This window comes from Manis javanica, chromosome 1 (assembly GCF_040802235.1).
Source record: "Manis javanica isolate MJ-LG chromosome 1, MJ_LKY, whole genome shotgun sequence".
NCBI lineage: Eukaryota > Metazoa > Chordata > Mammalia > Pholidota > Manidae > Manis > Manis javanica.
In genome coordinates, this window is record NC_133156.1 from 178,029,251 (window position 1) to 178,050,386 (window position 21,136).

The window sequence follows — 21,136 nt, forward strand, 5'->3', positions numbered from 1 at the left end:
AGATAAATAGAATTGCTCGCAGTGTTCCCCTGAATATGCACTGTTAGCAAAACTGGGCCCTCAGCCCAAGTGGGGCTCCAGATTTACCCAAAGTAGTTGTTTCTATTTAGTCTAAATCAGTTGGCACTCTGGGGATTAAATATATTGAGAAATAGTGTCAGTCTTTTAGACATCGTAGAAGACTGTACCATAAGACTTCTGGGAAAATAAATTAGAATGCCATAAATCTTAGTTGTGATATTTGATCCATTTCTAGGTTTCTCTGATTTCTCCATTTCCCCTATCATTATTAAGGGTTGACAAATTTAATTTTTAAAATCAGTCAAACATTAACAGGATATTTCTTAAGAGAATTATGCATATAATACTCATATGCATATAAGACTAGGTGCTGCAAAGTATGTGCACAAACACACACACATACTTACACATATATCTAATGACATCATGACATGGTCCCTGTTCTTCAGATGAGCAGAGGTGGGGAGAGGAGAGTGACATTTAAGACTCTGTGACGGGCAGAGTACTTAGCACAAAATGGAGAGATATGATGACTTCCATTTCCTACTCTTTTATATCTTGCTTAAATATGTCATTTAATCCTTTCAGTGATTACATATCCTAGTTATTTTCATCCTCAATTATCAAATGGCAAAACTGAAGATGTGAACATCACTGAACTATTAATGCAACCAATATTTTGAATCCACTTTTAGCCCTAATCCAGGGTCTTTCTGTGCCGTAATGTTCTTATCTGCCCACTGCTCAGCGGCTTGCTCTCAGTGAGACTTCTAGGGTATGCATCTCATTACGGAGCATACTGAATGCCAGGTAGGTCTTGAAGGATAGATAAGATGTGAATGACTATGAAGGAGAAAAAAGACATGGCATGGAAGTGCAGGTGGGCAAATGGGGTTTGTGTAGCACAAAAACCCTAGTTTGGCTAGAGTAATGTATTTAACTTCAAGATTTGTGAGACACAAAGTTGGAAAATTGAAATTAGATTGAGAAGGATCTAAAATGCTAAAGAGCTCAAAATTCAAGGACTAATAATTATCTAATAATACCAAATGATTGTCACTGTGGGCATGAGGGCATGTTTCTTGCCACCATCATTTGTACCTGTGCTCCAAGAGTCAACTGCTTTTATTGCCTCCACCAATCACTTTCCTTTATATGTGGGTAAGAAGGAAAAATAGAATTATAAATCAATTCTTTGTATGAAAGGAGCATGTCATTAGTAATTCAGTTTTCTGTGGGGGGGAAGGTTGTTTTAAACTTCTAAGGGATTGCCAAACATTATTTTAAATGCTATGAAAGAAACTGAAATTCTAAGAGATAGAACTCAAATGCAAGGAGATTATAATTTAGTGGCAAGCTTTTGTTAGTAAGGTATCTTGGTTTGATACAAAAACTAAGAAAGGACTTTTTTTTGGAATTTATTTGCTAAAGAAGAATTTGATAGAGATTACGTATCAGCATAATTTTTTTTTGGAACAAATGATTCCTTTTTAAATGTTGCCTTCTATAGAAGTATAATTAGCAATATATTCATTCTATGAAGTTTTTTTCCCAATCATTACTCTTAGAAATGCATAAAATTTATTTTGGACAGTTTGTTCTGTAGGGCTATATTTTATATATATAGTTTTCCCTTTTTTTTTCACAAAACAACTGGGAAATATTCCAACTCCGTGTTTTTAGCCTTCCTTCATTTGAGCAAAGAGATTAAATCACAACAGAGAAATTTCCATTTTTCCAAGAAGAGAAATCATGATGTCACAAAGAAGGGTGAAAAAAGATCACACTGATAATACATGTCATAAGCAGGAAGGCAAGAAGCCTAATTAGAACAGAAATGGTCCTCCACATGAATGCCTTTCCTTGATTCAACCTACTCTCTCTTCTTTGTATTACCATTCCTATGCCATTCTCAAAGTCTGGGAACTGTCCGTCTTTATTAAGTCTTTCCTGTCATTTAACCCAGAAAAAAAAGCTTTATTTCCATTCTGCTTCAAAGAGCACTTTAAGAATAGTACCAGGAGAAAAAACAATGAGGTCTGGTATAATAGAGAATATAGATCCGGTTTGTGTGACCTGTTACCAGTGAATATTTAATAACCAGGATTCCAAAAACAAAAGGTCATATAGCATGCCCATCAAGGAGGGTGCACCCATAATCCTGTATACTTTTTCCTGCTCTGCAATAAAAACAATGTCTATTAATATGTAAATTCTCCACAGCTCCAAACGTTATAATGAAAATAAACATTTACACTTGGTATAAGCACATGTTTTCCAAACATTTTTTGACGAGGTAAAGGGTTTTTTTTCTCCATTTCCTGAAATTGCTTATTTATTCACATTTTACAACACAGTTGAGAAATCCTCAGCCTAAATTATACATAGACAATTCATGTCTTTCAAATAGAATGAAATGGCAATGAAAATAAACTTTAAAATGATGATGAACTGGAGATTCTACTAAGAAAATGCATAACTACAATTGACTTAAGATGAAATTTAAAATCTGAACATAAAATGAAACAAGTGAGATTGTAAAAATTAATTGTCTAAATAGTCCTTAAAAAGTAATTGGTTTAGGAAGGTTTATGGATAAATGACCTAAAATTTGTGAGAAATAGTTGTGAGAATCTGTGAGAAAATTTTTCAGAACTTTGGTGTCTTTAGTCAATGAAAGAAAGTCATAGGAAGGAAGGAAGAACACTACTGCAAATGGTAGTTAAGCTATTGTTTTTAGGTATTATTCTTGTCTTTTAACTTGTTTATGGGAATCAAATGGAAAAAGTGATTAGAATTAATAGCAGAATTCAACATGGTATAAATTCAGAGACAAAAAGTGTAAGTAACTATTGTCTCCATAGAACACCAATATATAGTAATAAGAAGTCAAAATACAGTAGAAGAAAAAGTGATACACATATCTTGTTAAAAGAAGGAAAAAGGAGAATCAACAGGAAAAAATTCTTGGAAACTCATATGAATGAGCTCCCTGGACAACTGCCAGAATTGGATTTTTCCTAAGATTCATTAAGATTCAGCCCTGCATTGATTCTTGTTATTGCTATTTCACTGGCCAGCAAATCTTCCATATTTGACTATAGCAATCTTTATATTCTTCAAAAATCCCATGAATAGATTTGTATCCCCCTTTCCGACCTTATCATCTAAAATAGCTCATGTGTACCATAACCTCTAACCAAATCCTTAATGCTTCATGCCTCCTTGATTTAGCAATGGAGATCCATTTACTTGCTTTATCACCCTGGCCCCCACGAATCAGCCTAGCTCACAGGCTGTTAGATTCTTTCACTTGAAACCTTTCATAGCTCAACCAGATAGCATCTTTTCTTCAGATCCAGGGCCACCACTAGAGCATCCCTGCTACACATTCATAGTGTACTGATCAGGCACTGTTTATCATTATTGCTTGTTTACCTGTCTGCCTCTCATGAGCTGTTTGATGTTGGTGACCAACTCTTTTTAATCATGGACCCTACACTTTGCTTTGAGGGCTAGTTAGGGAGAATGTTTATTGGATGAGTGAATATCTTTATAAGGGATTTAGTAAGAAGTCTTAGTTGCATTGCAATATCAAAATTTACGATGTCACTTTTTAAAATAAATTAACTCAAACTTCTTATGAAATTTCCTTAAAAATCTACAGAGTATCTATTCTGAAACTTGGCAAAAGGTTAATATGCTTAATAAAATAATATATTCTTAAAATGTAGTTAATAAGGGTAAACAAATATTGGACATAGAGTATTCAGAAATAAATAAGAGAATACCAAAATATATGACAATATTTATTCTCCCTTGTAAGCAAGCAAATGATATTTTCTTCCCTCTACTCAAATAGAATTTTTGTTTTATAAAAGTAACTTAGAAACGAAGTAAATTTGAAAAAATTTTTAAAAGAACTCAGAATATCTTACCAGCTACATGTGTTTCATAAACATAGAAACTTATTTTGGTAAACAAATGGGAGAAAATATATATATTTAAGGTGGGCAAAGGGTATGGGGAAGAGTTGATGGAGAACAGGAAAGTTACTTTCCCAAGTGAAAACTATAAAATGCCAAGAGGATTTATTTTAGAATTTGACGGACTTAAAAAAATCTTCCTAATATTACATTTGTAGCTACAAGCACCTTTTTTTGTTGAACAGCTTATTCCAAGTAAAGCATATTAAGTCCAGCAGAATTCTCAATACAACTTGTTTGTGTGGAGAAGGGGGTGCAGATAGGTTAGGAGCGAGGTGATAGAGGGATTGAAGACAGAAACATTATTTTATAAAACTTAAAATCTTTCATTGACACATCTGCCATGTAAATATTCATTTCTTTATACTTTTTGAAAGACTGCTGAAAATGGAATGTTCCTGGTTGGTTTGTGGGTATTGCTTCTGTCTGGAGAGCACTGATCTAATAAGTAGTTATCCATTTGTCTTTCAAAATCTAGCTCCAATTTCACTTTCTTCACAAAATCTTCCCTGAACCCTCCAGTTGCAAGAACTTTTAAAAATTTCATCTCAATTCTAATAACTCTTTATTTGCATATATCATGTGAAACTTTTTAGTTTTTAATTTCACTTACAGTGAATTATGCACATTTTATTCTTCACTTACCAGATGGTGGGTTGCATTCAGTAAAGTGTCTAGTAGACCCGATTTTGTATTTCCAAACTAGGAAGGTGTGCTTAGAAGGCAGTTGGGGGGGAAAGGTGAATTATTTATTACATTTCTATGTCATAGTATAAATCAGGCAAACCAACTAAACATTTAAATTATCCAGAAATATTTGTAATTAATAGAGTATTTCTCTGCTGTGCTGAATTTGTATAGCATTATTCGATGGTTCTTTTGGTGGTAGGTAGATACATTGGTAGATGCATTGGTAGATGGAGAGAGAGAGAGAGAGAGCAAGAGAAAATGAATAAAAAGAAAATTCAACCTGATAAAAATCTGTGCATTTGCAATTATCCAGAATCCATAGTATTAGTTTTGGATAAAAAGTTACTCTAGTGGAAGTTTTCTATGGTGCCTGGACTAGAACAAACAGAAGGGAATAAGCCACTTAGGGCACAGAGCTTAAGGTAGTCCCCCTCAGGGTGAAGCATGTGTGGGGTCAGTCCCTGAGGGAGAGTAGAGTCCCTCCTCAAATTCTGCCTCTTGGTGCCATATTGACATCACCCTGGTCTCTGAAACTGTCCTTCTTGGCATTATCTCCCTTTTTATTAGCTTTCTTCCAGATCTCCAGTGCCTTCCTTTGATGCCTAGCTTGACATGTCCTCTCTCACTAGAGCCCTGAGCCCCAATTCTAGTTAGAAGCCTCTCTCTCCTATTTCCATATCAAAGCTCCAGATGTTTCTGCACCATTTATGGGGAGAACGTTGTCACATAGACCATTTTATAAATAGCCATTTCTTTTTGAGATAAAAAGGACTGAAAAACATTTGATGTTAGCTCCCGAGGTAGTACTTACATTTTACAGAAAATGCTTCAATACTAAGGAATATATTTTTAGCATCCTCAAGGCTGCCATCTGCCTCACGGCATCTGCTCATGTGACCCAATCCCACTGCCCAGCTACAGCCTCCACTTGAGGCCACCTTCCTGGGGGGATTCTTCCTCAGATATTTATGGGAAGCTGCCAATCACAGTGTCTGCCCTAGACCCTTCCTTGTTTCAAGTTTGTTCTGTACACTTCCATTTTATTTACTGTTGTTTTTCCATTGTTTGCATTGGTTTTATTGCATTGATTGTTACAGTTTCTTTCCAGTCATGTTTGTCTACCTGCAGACTCATCTTATAAATCACAAAGCATTAATTCTCTTGAAACAGACTGAAAGAAGATAAAGGAAGCTATAGGTTTGGAGGGGCTTGCATCACTAAAATTCACATTTGCAACCCACTGTGTCTCCTCCTACAGCAAGCCCTGCCAGCCTGCCGCCTCCTTACCACTGTTTCCTGATTGGTAGGTTAAAAAAAAATCCTATTGTCATTTTAAAATGGTGAACACATTCTCTTTTAAAAAAGGACTAACCAACCCCTCTAATGTGAGACCATCTGCATGATATATATAGGTTTGGTAGCATTATACCACCTTTCTTCACCAAAACCTCTATGCAAGAATGGTCCATCACTAAGAATTGCAATGACTTTAGAAGTGGGCTTTAAGAGCCACTATAATCACTCTTTTTTTTCCCCCTAAAACTGTTTAACCCTCCTTGTCAATAGAAATGATTGTAACATACTTTTAGCATGGGACTCAGTGATTCTAAACCACATTATTGGAAATGAAGCATTGCTTCTTTGCTTGTTTGCTAAACTTCAGTTAAAAATCAAACAAATCTGTGTAGTAGTAGATAAGAAAGACAATTTAACTTTTGCTGACATAAATATGGGAACAAAAAAAAAGGAGAGATGACTCAGTTCCTCAAGAAAGGAAATGATTATTCTTTTTCAAGTGAATATTAATACAAAAATTATTGTGGGTGTTTTAAAGCATGGGTCTCAGAGACAAAGGAGTGATTAAATATTGATACTCTTTTAACTTTTTATCATGGAGAATCTTGAACATACATATAAATAGCTTTGTATAATAAAACCTCTTTTACCTACCACCTGAACTCAGCTACCATCAATCCTGGCCAATCCTGACCTGGCCTCCTCTCTCTCCAACCTTCCTCTTTCAGTTTACTTTGAATATATTCAGAAATCATATCATTTCATTTGTTAATATTTCAATATGGAATTCCAAAATAGGAACTCACTTTATTAACATAATCAAAACATTATTATCAGTTGTAAAATCTATGAATTATTCTTTTCAATAAATATCCACTCATCATTGAAATTTCCAGTTGTTCATTAATGAAAACTGAGACTTAGGCCTACTTTTCCACTTATTTCTGTATGGCCTTACTGTCCATTTCTATAAAACAAGGTTAAAAGCCCCACCTGGAAGGTGTGTTGTGAGGATTAAATGAGTGACAGTCCTAAAAATGGGTTCAGGACTTGCAATTCATTCAATTCTTATACAAAAAGATATTTTTATGATACAGTTTTAGATACTTGGAATATATATTAAATCTAAGACATTAAAGTTTTCAAGGCCAAATATTCTTTTTGAAAATTGAGTCTTGAAAGACTGCAAATCACATCCTGACCATCTTTCAGTTCCGCCCTTATTTCCCCTCTCTTCCCTTCTCTGGCTTCTGTAGGTTGTGTTTCCCCTCACACAGAGGCCCAGGAGTGTGGCCCCACCCAGACCCACTGCCCTCAAGTCACTTCTACTCTCAGATTTACATGTTTGTGCCCCAAAGAGGACAGCTATCATTGGTTTGTCACTTAGAAATGATAACAAGCAAAACCACACTATGACACTTAAATTATTGATGAAGTATCTTTGAGACTATGGGACAATTTTTAAGCAGCAGAAACTTTTCTGTGCATCTGAATCCATAGATGCAAAAGCTAGTTCCAGCTATATATTTATAAAATTTTGCTTATCTCCCCTACTATAGATATATCTCACAAAGATTTATCCTGATAGTTTTGCACTCATAAGAAAAGAGAAGGTCAACTCCTAATACAGAATTTCCCTTCTTGTGCTATCATTTCTGATGAAATGTGGGAAGAAGTGTTACGTGTATTGGCATAAATGGCCACCTTGAAGCTAAAGTCCAAATAAGTTTTTTGATGAACAATATTGTTCAATTGCTAATAAGGAATGTCCAAATTTTGCCTGAGTCCATTTTCCACAGTCTCACTAACATCATTCTTTGTTCATTTTCATCCATTTGATATTTGAAAATAGTAATTCTTTGTTTTAAGTTGCACTTTCTGGTTTCTAACACAGTTGATATTTGATGTCTTATTGGCTATTTTTTGGATCTTTTTTGAAGGTTTCCATATATCTATTTTTCTTTTGGAGCATTTGTTTTTATCATATTGAATGCATACAATCTTCACCTCCTATTTTCCAGGTTGCCAAACTGACTCTGAACCTCCTGTATTTTTGACTGGCATTGTGTGTCTTGAATACTAGGAACCCTGATATTACATGGTATTTCAAAGTATTTCATAGTAATGAATTACCATCTCACACCAGTGTCACAAAGGCCTTTTAAAGACTGTAAATTGAAAGTGACATTTTCCTTGATATATGACTGAGAGATGGCAATTTATGATTAGAAACAAGAATCCAGATATCAGTACGAACTTCATCCTCTTTTTTGTTTTCTTACCTGTTTTCATAGGAAATAGGAAACAATATATAGACAGGGCATCTGTGAAAAACAGTTGTTGAGTTTTTGTTTGGGTTAGGTTTTATTTTGGCTTTTGGTTTGACGATCCTGCCTTTTGTCTGTGAGAGCCAGCAGATAGAATTATGATATGCACTGATATCACTATATGACCTGATCAAGTGGTGGTGAGCATTCCATCAAATACACATAAGCATTTGCTCAGTGCCCAGGACTGTGTTCTGGGAGATAGATGGAAAGGGAAGAAACAGCTCAGTGACTATCCTCAAAAGGGTGAATTTGTGGAAGATAAGCTTCTAAGAGGATGACTTTCCCCAGACAATTTTGAATTAACCTCTGCAGTTTCCTTCAGAACCTGTTTGCACTTTCATTGTATTTCATTTAAACTATGATTTTGAAAAAAAGAATACTAATGCCAATTTGATCATTATGTATTTCACCAAACTTAATTTAAATAACAAGGGGATATTAACCCACTTTGTCTTTATCCCATACTCACTTACTAGCAAATTCATTTTCAAAGGAGAAACAATATTTTGTCACTATAGATGATATGCAAAAGAAATCCATGATCATAGCCCCAAATCCATTATCAGAGCCCCAAATCAAAATTATAGGGGGATCCTACTGGAATGGAAGCAATATTTGGAGGTTTGGGTCTACCTTATTCATCACTGTGTCCTCAGGGCCAGGCCCAGTTCCTTGCATACAATAGACACTCAATACTTTTTATTGAGTAATTGAATAAAGAATTCAGAATTCCAGAATCATTTGATAAAGCAATAATTTCCTAATGTAACACTGGCATTGAGATAATTTCTCATACCCAAGGAACAAATACCTCCTTTGTGCAGGTTTACAAGATTCAGAATTTAAAATCAAAATTATATTTAGAAAATACTTGAATTATTAAAAATGTTTATAAACATAGATAAACTATTACTAATTTAAAAATTAGTTATATGATAAATCCAAGCATAGGTTTCTAACTAAGATAATCTATTCCACTATGTGGGAAACACTGTGTTGGAGTAATAATGTTTTCATGTTTTCATGCCAGTTTTCCAGGATAACCATCCCTAGCTTATGGGCATGATTAATTGGAAGTGACAGGATGAAAACAATCTACCAGGATGGCTTGATATGTAATTGAGGCTTAATAGATTTGAAAATATAATTAATTATTTAATTATAAGGAACGGATACTGTTTGTAAATTAACAAGTACAGTAAAATAGCCCACTAATTTCTTATTAAGATTACCATTTGAGGATGTAGGGAGAGTAAAATATTTTCAGTTACACAAAAGTTAATTGGGCATTTTTCCTTTTTTCTGTGAGTCCTGATTTTTCTGATACCTGATGAGAACTGTTCATGCAATCTTGTGCTCATGCTTTGAGAATTTTTCTTTCTGAACTTGTTGCCATTTGAGGCTAAAATGTCTGTATCTCTCTCTACCTCATTGACTCTCCATCTGTTGTCAACAATCATTTGAGAACATTTCTTATTTTCCTCATGCTGCCTCCTAATTTCTTTTTCTTTTTGTTACATTTTCATAATTAACATGATATTGTGGCAAATATCCGCGGGAAAAATGGTACAAAAATATTTCAGTGCAGAATGCATTACAGAGGACCTGAAGTGATCTGGCTCCCACAGCACCTGAATTGCCTTTTTATTGAGGAATGGCTGTTACACATCTCATTGCTAGTACTGTCGTTAGAAAATACAAAATATGTAAACTAAAACAAATTGGATGATGGATGGGTTTGTTTTCTGAAAAAAAAACAAAAAACAAAAACAACATCCTGAAATAACTGACTACTAAATCCAGGATAAATTGCTGAAATTTTCAGATCAACTTCAAAAATTGTATTTGGTTTATCTAGCCCATTAAGTCCATCAGTAAGCCTTTATTAACACCTCCTCAGTCACTGTCAAATTCAAGAACATCATTCATTCAAAAAGCTTCAGTCACTTATAAACTCATTTTCATGTATTTCTGGGTGTTATTCCAGGTGTGATTCAGAGAAGAAACGGATGATAACATTTCAGAACTCACTAAGTGTTAATAGCAGCTTCAAGTAGAGAATGGCATTTTGCTTCTCTAGGGATGGAATAGAGTTTGGGTGGGGGAATGGGAAATGGATTCCAAAACTAATTTGCAAAGACATTTGAGGTAACAAAGTTAGAATTAGTTCCCACAAGCTGAAATTATTTTACACTGTCATGAAGAATCGTAGGATGGGGCCTGAAATTGTTACATTATTTGTTCCTACTCAATAAGCAATCCTTCTTGATTTAGGGGTGTACACTAAACATTGCAGAAAGACTTCTTATATAAACTAATTACAATCTTAGAAGTGGGAAAACAACTTATCTAAATATTGCATAGAGTAAACAAGTCACAAATATGTTTTTGGATAACTCAGCCAAAATCATTTCTTATAGTGGCATAAATTGAATGATAAATACAATTAGGCATCTCATATATTAATTAGTCAGCTTTTATGACACTTTTGAGACTGTAAATTTAAATAGTACTAAAATTGCTTTAACACCCCCAGATTTTTGCTTCTGCTTCCATTCTTATAAATGCTTAATTTCTGAACGTGACAGAATGACCCCATCTTAACATTTCAACTGCTTGCATCCAACATGGAGAAAATCCTCTAATTTCATGGTATTATAAATAATTTTGATTTACTATGATATTAGAACTCATATGAAAATATTCTTGGAACAAAAGGGAAAAGAAAAATTAAAACAATTTCTCTCAGACCAACCTTAACACCTCATACCAAATTTAAACCTTAGTCCCTAGTTACATTCTACTCTCTGCCTCAGACTTTGGGAAACACATTCCATACTGAATTGGACAAGAATGTGGATTCTGAACATGTAGATTTGAATCCTAGGTATGCTACTAACTAGCAGTGTGACCTTGGAGAAAAGTACTTAACATTTCTGAACCTTTATTCCCTCACCTATGAACTTGGATAACAGTAGATCTTACCATATGGGATTGTTACCAGAATTAAGTGCCATATATGTAAGGCATTTAGCACAATTTCTAGTGCATATTAATTGCTCCTTAACTGTTAACTATCATTATTACTGTGATTGTTGTCTTTACAACTAAAGATGTAGCAAAAGGATAAGACAAGAATAGAGAGCTTTTGGAAAGATGTATGAAAGAGAATGAAGATGAGAAAGTTGATAGGAAGGCATGGAGAAAGCCCTGAATTTGAAAGGAGAAAGCACTTGCAAATGATGGCATGGACACTATCAAAGATATGTCAAAACAACAAAGAGGAAAAGCTAATATTTATGGAGATTACAACATGCCAAGAGCCTTGGAAACATGCGTGTTGTTAACTCATTTCAGACTTGTATCATAGGTGTTACAATGTCTTTCAGTTTAGAAGGAAATTGAGGCTCAGAAAAATTATTCAATAAGTCACGTGTTGAATATATGACCTAAAGGAGGGATTAACATCCAAATATTTTTACTTATCATGTTTTAAAAAAAATTTACCACTTATTATTCATTATATCTCAACTTTATTCTCTCATCATTTTCCTCTTTTTCCATTCAAAATGGACTCTTCTTGTTAAAAAGAACAAAATTCATCCAATTAAATTTGATGATCTAATGGTCTTCATTAAGACAGTCATGCATTGGGCAGCATCCCCTCTAGCAAGCAGAGAGATGCTTTGAAGAGTTGTACAACATGGAAGGTTTTAATAGAAAGGAAGGTGGGGAAACGTTATTAGTAAAAGAAGGGTTTGTTTCAGGCAAGGTCATTTTCTCTTACAGTGAGGAGCAGGCAGTCTTCTATTGCCGGTTACCCCATCTTCTTTCAGGGAAGATGGAGAAGGCTTAGGTGACAGATGATCTTGTCAATGATGTGGACCATAAGATTCCAGAGTACATTTCTGGGGGAGGTTGAAACTGTGATTGGGCTTAAGTCTTAGGCCCTGGTTTGGTGACTTGGACTAGCAGAAGTGACTCCATGTTGAGTCTCTGTCTGTCTTTATAACACTATCAAACTTGGGCAAGGGAGTGGGTGCTTTGACTTACCGCCCAGCTTCTCTCCGACTTTGTGCCTCAGTTCCGAGAGGGAAAGGTAGTATCCTCTGCCATTTACTGTGATATTCCAGGAATTCAAAAGCCTGGATAACTACAATATTGACTTAAATTTGGTCCTTTGGATATCAGATCACATGATTGACTCATCCAGAATACTTTCAGCTGTTTTCTCACCCGTGATCATGATCTATTTCCTGGTGTCTCTTACTGAAGCTTATTTTTCTAGTCATGGCTTAGGTTGTAGTTATAAATAGATATTAGTCCCCTGGGGTAACCCTCCTCAAGTGACCTTACCATAGATGGTTACATGTATAAGGAAATACATACCTAAATAAGTGTGAAAATTGTCAAGAGATTGGACAAGTTTACTACTGCTTTTCTCATTGTGCTTTATCCCAGAAAAAACTCCCAAAATTCAAGGCCAATCCTAATATGTTTATTTAGTATATTTAGAGCATTTCTTGCCCCAAATGATTAAAGCTTAATACTATTATCAAGTCTAAACCAAATAAATGGCACTTTTCATTAAGAATGTTTTTTTTTCCTATGTGTTCAAATAGGAATTAGAATTCACAATTTAAGTCATATTCTTTGTGTATGACTCTGATTATTAACCAACCATTGACCTTACAATTTAAGACAATCAAGGGTAGTATTTTTTCTGTTTTAATAGAAAGATAGCCCTCTAAACCCTGTCCTTCTGGGTTTTTATGGAGAACCCATGACATAAGTATGATTGATTAAATCTATGACTATTGGTCATTGATTCAATCTCCAGCCCCTTAACCTCCCAAGAAATTGGGGTGGGTCCAAAAGTTCCAACCTTCTATTCATGGTTGGCTCCCTCACAACCAGCCCCATCCTTAGGAGCTTTCCTAACTTCACCTCGTTAACATAAACCCAGTTATGATGGAAAGGGGCTGGTTAGGAATAACAAGGTGCCCGTGTCACCTATACGGCTCTGAAGTGATTTTAGGAACTAAAGGCAAGAGACCAAATATTATGACAAAAGATGCTCCCATTGCTCTTATCACTCAGGAAATTCTAAGGGTTTTGGGAGCTATAAGCCAGGAACTTTGGATAACAAAAAATACATATATTTCTTATAGATCACAATGTCATACTTAGTCCTTTAGCTGATGTGTCTTCCTCATGTTATCAGCTTTTCCACGTGTGGAGGGAGGACCAGTCATCTACGGTCTTCTAAGAAGAGGTTTCACTGGACGTGGTCGGCTAGCACAGTAATGTCAGCTTTCTTTGAAATCACTCATTTGACCTTTATTCAAGTACTGCTGTATAACATTGTGTGAAAGTTTCTTCTATTCTTATTTAGTGAATTTATATATGAATCATCTTTCCAAAGAGATCTATATGTTTTATTTATGTATCATCAATACAAGTAGAGTATCAGTTAACAAACTAAATATTTGATATCCCCAGAAATCGAGATTAGAGCTAAAAGGCAATCTTTGAGTGTTTGAGCCACCAAACATGGAGAATACATACCCATTCCAAATAACATATTATCTAAAAAACTTGATTAATATGATTATCATGGAATAATACATTTATATTACCCAAAAAAATAAAAAAGCAAGCAGAAATGGAAATGAGGTGAAGATGCTCTTAATTTTATTCTGATCTTAAATCTACATTGTTCTAGCTATTAAATAAATCTGCTGTTTGAGGCCATAGGCAAAAATACAATCTCTTGTAACGACTTTACAGATATTCCTAGAACTTGAAATTATCTTACATGATTCTAATAATGTGAACCAAGCACCTTAAGCACACCTGCAAGCCTTGATTTACTATTCTAATTCTAGGAACATATGCAAAGAGAAAAAATGAATGTAATTTTATGCATAAAGATTCTCATTGAAGAATTCTTTACAGTAATGGATATTTGGAAATTGCCTTTAAGTTCCAAAAGGCTTATTTAATTAAATCATGGTAATATATCCATTGGAGTATTATACATCATTTAAAATTTAGTTACATGAAAGAAATTTAATGGCATTGGGAAAAGAAAAAAAGAATGATAGAAAAATGCAAAAACTATCTTTGTTATTTCTAACTAAATAGAATAATATATATCTAAGGCACAGATATACCAAAATATTATTTTTCTATTTTCTCTAAGGAAAATATTTTAAATTTCTATAATTTAAAATTGTCTCTATTTTCAAAACATTTTATAATCACAAGATTCACTTTAGGAAATCATTATTATGTAGCTAAATAACCTTAAAGACTAATGCAATTAAAACTTTATTCTGTTTTTATCAACATATTTTATAATGATACAACTTATATTTATTGAAAATACATATTGACTAATATAAACATGTAAGTGGCTATTCCAATATAAACCCAGTTTTTCTCAGTTATTTTCTCAGTTAAACTGAGAAAATCAACCAACAGTCTTCTACTAGTTTTTATAATGATCAGGCTCTCATATATTTGAAAGGTGGTTTGTATTTTGGGTTTTTTTTTCTAATTTACTTTTGCTGTGCTGAGATAAAATATGTCAGGTATAGATAAATTTATGGATCCAACTACTCTGATCCACTTAGAACAGGCACACAAAGTTGGAGAACAAATGACATATTTACAGTCAGAGTTTGCAGCATGGATGTAGACGGGTAAGTCACAGAGGATTCTTTTTAAAGGAAAATAGGAGCTTTAAAATAAAACTCCTTACCCTTTATGATCACTCCCTTGCAGAGTTCATTTACTTTTATGGTTTCAACCATTATTTCTATATCAAACAACTCCCAAATCTGTATTTCCAACCATAATCACTCACCCAAGTTCTGGATTCATATTTTATGGGCAGTTCCACTTAGCTATCCACAGCAAAGTCAAAATAACCCACCATAACTCTCCCCACCCAATTAACATGTTCTATGTGCTAACTTTCCAATTCTGCTAAGAGTATCAAAATGTGTCCAATGTACCATACCCTCCCCTTTCTCTCAGCATTGACAGCTCGGCAGTATCCTTGTTTCTCTGGCCCTTTCAGCTTCAGGGTTAGATCAAGCAGCATCTCCTGTTGACCCTTTTCCTCATCCTCTATCACTTTCTGTTGAACCACTTGCACTCCAGTCTAGCCTTCATCATGTCACGTCTAAAGACCTGCAGTTGTCTTTGTCTTGGAGATCTCCAAATACACTAGTGATGTTGCACCTGCCTTTTAACGATCTCCCTGCCTCATCCACCAGCTGTAGTTAATTTAAAATTGCATGTTGTTGTTTAAATTCAATCTGTACATCATTGAAATGTGCTTATTCTAACACATTTTGCTATAATGAACTGGATATACAAGAAAAGTCAAACCTTGGAAACATTCACTCACTCTTAAGAAAATTTTTATCTAGTACCTAAAAGATTCTTATTCTTGTATAGCCTATCAAGTATGGTAGAGAAAAAAATAACCTCAGTGATGTAGTAAAACAGTGTAATAGAAAAGGTACTATAGGGAATCAGGGACTATGCAATCCAGGTGGTGGTCAGGGAAACTGTGTGTGTGTGTGTGTGTGTGTGTGTGTGTGTGTGTGTGTGTGTGTGTAGTGTGTGAAGCTTTGATACACAGGAATCAAAGTACCTGCTTCACATTCAGTATACTGTAGGCTCAATAAAGATGCAAAGAAGCTTCAGACCAACTTCCAAATGGTTTACAATCAAATTCATGGTAGGAAATTCAGACATGCTAAATAAAAGCAAATAAGATAAAAGAGAGCACAGACTTCTCTAAGCATTGAAACTTAATTTGTGTCTGCCAGTGTGTTGCAGAGCAAATTTGTAGGAAATGGAAGTCTATGTTATACAATATTTTAAATGGGGGAAGAAGAATGGGTTCCCAGTGTACCCAGACCCCCAGACATCTTTCTGCAAATCACTACCATATTTTTAACCACCAACATAACAATCCATTGAGTATTTCTGTAGAATATAATATTTTAAGATACCAATACTCAAATTATTTAACATTGAATGAACCCAAAAGGACATGTTTATATGTTGAATACAAAGATACTATACTGTGTCAGATACAGATTACATTTTCCTTTCTCACCAGACAAACATATGAACCACCATATAAATTCTTTAAAAAAAATGGAAAACAGTAAAGATATAAAGGTAGTATATGAATTGCACCCATGTTGATAGTGTTCACAGGTGTTTGGTTGACTCAGCACGGGCCAGTAAAGGGCTAAATTATCACCAAGGGTGGGAAAGTGTTTAGTGACAGCACTGAATCTCATGACAGGGACTGAACTGAGATGTTAGCATTCTAACATCCTTTCGCTCAGATGTTAACAGCTTCACTGATCCATGAATACATTCCTTAAAGCAGTGTTACAATTTGGATCATGGATTTGAAATTAACTATTTTGCAAGTCATTATAGCAAAGCTTGAGATTTGAATAATCAGATATCAAGGGATACACTTTTTTATTAGCTACTAAATTGTGTACTTGGGATTATATATGGTATAGAAGGAATTAAATAGATGAGCTCAACAGCAAAACTCTCATAAACAGGCAATGCATCAGGGAGAGCCATTTAAGTGAGTGCAAGGAATGGGTGAAGTATTCCTAGGTGTGTGTGGAATAGACAGACAGAGATGCACAGACCATGGAGAGAGGTTATTTTAAGAGTATATACACACACAGGAGCACATGCAGGCACACACAAACACACAAAATGATGAAAGTACGTAAGCAGAAATACCAAATTTGCAAATAATATTCAGTAGTTACAAAATTCTTAATAAATATTCATTATGTATATGTGTATATGTGTGTTCTTTATATATATATTCATTATACATTCTATATGCATACAGAGAGAGGTACACACAATTCATTACATGGTCAGCCATGATTCCGCATTTTGCAATTACAAAATAGGATTAAAGAAAAAGAATATTTACCAGTAATGTCACTTTTAAACAAGAAGGTGGAACATTTGAACTTTATAATAGCAAATGAAAGTCTCCTTTAAGGTAGGTAATTGGCTAGTAAATCAAATCCAGTTATGCTGAATTATAACCAATGAAACTATTTTTTTTAAATGACTGTAATTAGAACTATGGCATTCTGATATATGTATATTTAATATAGTGCATCAGAGATATGTAGTAGAACCTGTATTTGTGATCTAAAAATCAAACAAACTAGAATTAACATTGGGTTCATTGCACCAAATTCGTTCCACTTACTTTACCTTAAATATAAATTGTTTTATAAATTGTTTAATATAGTTTTAACCTGCTTTTAAATAAGCACAATCTCTCTGTTTCTTATTTTCATAACAACATTGTTTTTAAGACATTTTGATAATGTAAAGATTAATTTTCAATTTTGAGATGAGTTTTTTAACATTAATATGAGCACAAAATCCTAAAACACACAATTTAATAACTTAAAATAAACAAGTGTTTTCCATTTCATTTTATTCCATTGTTTTTTCCCCTGGAGCACCTGTACACACACACATACCCAGTTCACACTGTCTCTCTCTCATTCTCAAAAGCAGATACAGCTACATGCAGACAGCTTATTTTAAAACATAAAAACACAGACATCAAAAAGGAAAGCTGAACCCAAATCTCTTTCTAGTCTTACTTATTGCTTTCCCATTATGTCACAGGAATAAAAAATAAAATCCCAGAGGTAGAAATTAAAGGTCAAACACCATTCTGTTGATGCTAATAACTGAAAGCTAAAGGTTCAGATTTTTTTAAAAAGTCATAATGCCGTTAAGGATAAAACTGCAGTAAACATAGTTTGATAGGAATGTGAAGACTTTGGTGATGGTAAGGACACCATGCCATCTTGCACACTGGGTATGGAAGAATTTAGGGTCTCTAAGATTCTCCCTTTAAAGAATGATAGTCCTGGTAATCAAGTTATTTATGATATGTAAAATGATGAGATTTATTTTTATTCTGGGAGGTTTTTATTACATACTCGTCAGGTTAAAACTTCTTTGAGTTCTGCAATGCTTGCCCTTGGTAGTCAAAGTTTCATTGGATGGGCAATCTTTGGACAGATGACAAAGAAAGTGAGTTCAACGAAATAACCATTCATGTTTCTTCATTCTCCATAATTTTATTATTAGAAATATAAATGTGGTCAAGATATATAAATGAAAACTCTGAAATCTACAATCTTGATGAATTAAAATGTAAGGTAGAGGTCCAATACTCTATGGGAGTCAAGAGTAAGCAGCTGCTAAAACACTAGAATAAAATTGCTTTTACTTTTTGAGGGCACAACCTAAAGAAAAATGGAAGAGGAAATCAGATTAATTGAAAATATAAGCCTTGTTCTCCACATTCATTTATATAACAAAAAAATGAACTGAGTTGTTAATTTATGCAGAACAGTGAACTGATCAGTTTTTTAAAAATCCAGTTTATGTGTCATTACAGCAGGTGAGGGGAGGTCCTAACCAATCAAAACGCAACTACATGACAGTTTCTGGTCAAGGACCAGTTTGTAATTCTATTAGCTCTAGGGTCATAGGTGAGCAGCTTCTCTATGAAGTGAAATGATCAATAAAGGTAGGTAATGGTAGGATTAAACTGTTTTCTTTAGGCAGGAAAGCACCTAGCTTGTATCCTACTCCTCTTCTTTTCCTACATCTGATTCTTCCTGCACTCAAGAAACTTCATACATGTGCACATGGACATCCTCAATTTCAGATTAAAGCTCTTCTTATTTTGTATCTCAAAACCCAGTGTAACTTGGAGTCAGGGGGAGGGAATAAGTTCCCAGCCCGGGGCAAATTATGTTTGAAACCAAAATCAGTCAAAGGGAGAAATAAAGTGGGAGAAACCCGTTTATCTCTTACAAGCAGTTGTCCCACATGTCTCTCAACCCAGATGCAGAAGAAGAGAGCTCCACCCAACCTCTCCCATCCAGATATGCCCTAGCTCTCCCCACCCTTGTAATTACCTATTGATATGAAGATGCACTGAGGCCAGGCAAGAGATTCCAGAAATATTGTAATCTTACCCCCACCCAGGCAACAGTTGCTCCTTGGCTCTGTGTTTAGTATATGTGCCCAGTTTCCAATGGAAGCAGGCTTGGGGTTATTTGATCAGGGCAGTCAAGATCTGGGTTCTCAGACTGTGGATTTCAGGACAACACAAAGATGAGCTCCTTGCCTGGACTCCATGGACCACAGCCACTTGGGGAGGGCCACAGCTGGCATAAACACACAGCTAGTCTCTTCAAACCAGAGGGTCTAGGGAAGAATATGGTTAGTATGTTGCATGGTAAGAAATTACAGAAGAAGAATCCCAAGGTTTAATGACAGATTAGAATTTAGAGACCAGAGATTAAAGAGAACTTTACATCATATTTGAGATTATAAAGCAGGAATTAGGATTGAAATTGGGGAAGACCAATGAAGACTGCACAAGTGGACTGGGGTAGTCAGTTGGTTTAGTGCTGGGTTTGTTCCATTCTTCTACAGCTACAAAGGAAAAGGAAGCTGAAAGCTGGAAGATGAATTTGCTTTCAGTTACTATGAGACAGTAGGCACTGTGCTCATATGAGTTTAAATTAGTTAAAGTGTCTTTGCAACTAAAAAAGTGTTGGTCTGTTTTTGAAAACACAAATGAAAATTGAGTCACCTAGCATTCACGTTGACTGCAACTTAATAGCTGTAGTAAGAAATTGTTAACTCCCTGATGGATCTCCATACTCTTCTCTTGTCCTCTCTCAAAGGGCAGCATTACACTAACACTCAAGAAGGAACTTTTCATATTCTTTGTATCATCATTTCATACTCAGAACACTTCAAAACATATTAAGTCAAGAGAACTAGCACTAAGTCTCTTTGAAATGTGCATTGCAATGCTATCACTTCCACTTCATATTACTGCTCCACTTTTAGACACTACACATATAGCATTTGGACCCAAATAAGATGCAATTATGGAAGACATGAAATGGAAGATGTCCTTTGCCTCCTGACGTTTTAAGAGCTTTCTTACTTTAGTGTAAATTTGGGAAGGAACAGCAACTCTTTAGAGAACTCAGTAGTGTCCTAAATGACGTGCTCAGGCAATCAGTCAATCACTTACCATCAGATCATTCAATGTTAGAAACTCAGAGGAGATAAGCCCATTCCAAAGAATTGATAATAGCAAAGAAAAGATGAAAGAAATCATTCTTTTCATTAAAGCCAAAAGCAGTGTGTAAACATTTAAATCTAAGCAAAGCTTTTCTAACATAGGTAACAAATCTTTCACTCTCACTGTTTCCTAAGAGTAAAAGGGAATGACGTTTCCCTGTGTATTCTGAAAATAACATTTCATTTGTTCTATTGTGTTCCCACACTAGTCTGTTATATTTAGAATCAGTAACAGTGGAAAATGGAAATTCTGATTCCTAAGAAAAAGCAACAATAACAGTGATATTATTATAACTAATTCCTCTAGAGAGAGAGAGCTTCACAGAAAGACACAAGGGGAAAGAAAAAACAACCATAAGTACCTGGTATCTCTATAGTAGTGCCTCCAGTTAAAGCAATATATTTGTAAACTTACCAGTGATTCAATATATTGATCTTAAATATACAATCTAAGAAATAAGTTAGCTGATTTCATTATCCTGTTGTACTTTTTACACATGCATCTGAAAGTTGGTCAATTGAAATAACACACTTTCAAAATCCAAATGAGAACTTTCTCAATGCTGGGGATACATGTCAATCCATATAGTCATCACA

General features: G+C 34.7%; 1 protein-coding gene and 1 long non-coding RNA gene across 3 annotated transcripts in view; both read left to right on the forward strand.

Moving 5' to 3' along the window:
• Positions 1-21,136, forward strand: part of LRRTM4 (leucine rich repeat transmembrane neuronal 4) — a 694,254-nt gene that overhangs the window by 609,118 nt on the left and 64,000 nt on the right. The gene's annotated exons all lie outside the window — the stretch shown is intronic.
• The window catches only part of LOC140849645 (uncharacterized), a 38,720-nt gene that overhangs the window by 13,445 nt on the left and 4,139 nt on the right, over positions 1-21,136 (forward strand). Inside the window, exon 2 of the long non-coding RNA XR_012131784.1 lies at positions 13,548-13,626. This is a non-coding gene — a long non-coding RNA (uncharacterized lncRNA). The remainder of the gene's footprint in view (positions 1-13,547; positions 13,627-21,136) is intronic.